Raw genomic sequence first — 1,808 nt, 5'->3', positions numbered from 1 at the left:
ACCTGAGCAGGACCTGAGCAGGACCTGAACAGAACCTGAGCAGGACCTGAGCAGGACCTGAACAGAACCTGAGCAGGACCTGAGCAAAACCAAAACTGACAGAAAGACAAAGGCGTGAGCTCAGTCCTGATCCAGCATGGATCTGCTGATGTGGTTTAACATGAATGACCTCAGTGCGTCTCCTTTCAGGACATCCCATCACACACCCTCCCCCCCTCTGAAGACAGGACGTGGCTCTCAGCCGACCCGTCAGAGCCAGAACCCACCCGGACTCCTGGCAGAGCAGCAGAAGATGTTTTAGTTTAATTAAAGCCCTGCAGCTGCTGCGGTTTTTAAACCCATCCCAACCTGCAGAGACAAGAAGCCAACCACTCAGGACCAGGATTTTCACCACTTTATTCTCTAAATCAGCCATTCTAAGATATTTATCTTTTCTTGTCAGTTTTTATTTTCATTCACAGCAAAAACAAGAAGACTGAAGATGAATAAATCAGTTTTTGTTGAGTTTTCCTGGGATGAGCGTCAGTCCACGACCAGCGAGCTCCTGACGGCTGGAAAGAACTCGAAGAAGCCCTGCAGGAGGAAGCAGACACGAAGGGTTAAAACACAGCAGACAGGAAGTTCAAGAAGATCTGAGGCAGAGACAGGGACAGGGACAGGGACAGCCTGGACGAGTCCAACCCCCTCTGAGGGCGAGCTCAGGACGTGGACACAGGTCTTCCTTTGGTTCTACAGCAGGGGTGTCAGACTCCAGGCCTCGAGGGCCGCTGTCCTGGAGGTTTTAGGAGTTCCTGCTCCAACACACCTGATTCAGACGGTTTAATCACCTCCTCACCCAATCATCAGGTTCTCCAGGAGCATTTAAAACATGCAGGAGAGCAGAGTTTGACACCTGTACTCTACAGGAACCCCGGGACCCCCCACAGAAGGCCTCGGGGGACACGGTCAGAAGCCTTCTCCACATCAACTCATGTAGACTGGAGGGTAGAACTCCCATGACCCCCTAGAATCCCTGCCAGGGTGAAGATCTGGTCCACTGGTCCCCGACCGGAACCAAAGCCTCCTGGATCTGAGGGGAGGGGTCAGACTAAGAGGGACCTGACTTTGGGGGACCAGGGGACCATCCTGGATCCAGGTCTGGGGGGGAGGAGCTCACCAGGGAGCACCTGGTGGTCCAGCCCTGGCTCCTCCCTAAACATGAAATGGAGGCCCCTCCCCCTGACAAACTGAGTAAATATAAACCTATCAGCAGGTTTGGGTGCGGTCACCTTGAAGAGGGTGGTGCTCTGCAGCACGCTGGAGGTGCAGCACATCTCCCGGATGGAGTGCATGGACAGCTGCGGACCGCCGATGTCCGCCACCGGAATACCAAGACGGGCCGCCAGGATGGGTCCGATGGTGGTCCCACAGGGGCTGTCGTTACGGACCATCACATCCTGCAGGGGGACAACAGGAAGTCTTATTCTGAAAGTTCAAGTTTACTTCAGCTGTTGTTGCTCATGTTTCCTGAACGCCCTCTAGTGGTCACGACAGAAACATCAGGCTCAATGTTTTAAAGTCGTGAAATTATTTGAATAAAACGCTTTAAAGAAAGAATTATCTTTTAATTTAACTAAAACAAAAAACATTAAACAATATGTACAAGTAACAATATGTTTTTAAAAAGGTTTGTATGCTTATTTTTGTTTTAGTTGATTTATTTGTTGTAGTATTTTAACATTATTGATGAAGAAAAAGAATAAATGATAACAACAAAAAACAGATGATTCAGAATCAAGGTTTTAAATTACTTTAAAATATTTTATCCA

General features: G+C 49.1%; 1 long non-coding RNA gene across 1 annotated transcript; it reads right to left on the bottom strand.

Annotated features, from left to right (window-relative positions):
- Positions 1–379: 379 nt before the first annotated feature.
- On the bottom strand, positions 380–1,480 carry LOC108229083. Its single transcript, XR_001808259.3, has 2 exons — positions 1,269–1,480; positions 380–573 (listed from the first exon to the last, which is right to left on the bottom strand). It is a non-coding gene; the product is annotated as an uncharacterized LOC108229083 (long non-coding RNA).
- Between the last annotated feature and the right edge of the window lie 328 nt (positions 1,481–1,808).

This window comes from Kryptolebias marmoratus, linkage group LG23 (genome assembly GCF_001649575.2).
Source record: "Kryptolebias marmoratus isolate JLee-2015 linkage group LG23, ASM164957v2, whole genome shotgun sequence".
Classification (NCBI taxonomy): Eukaryota; Metazoa; Chordata; class Actinopteri; order Cyprinodontiformes; family Rivulidae; genus Kryptolebias; species Kryptolebias marmoratus.
The sequence above is the reverse complement of the archived record's forward strand: the minus strand, read 5'-3'. Positions and strand labels throughout refer to the sequence as shown.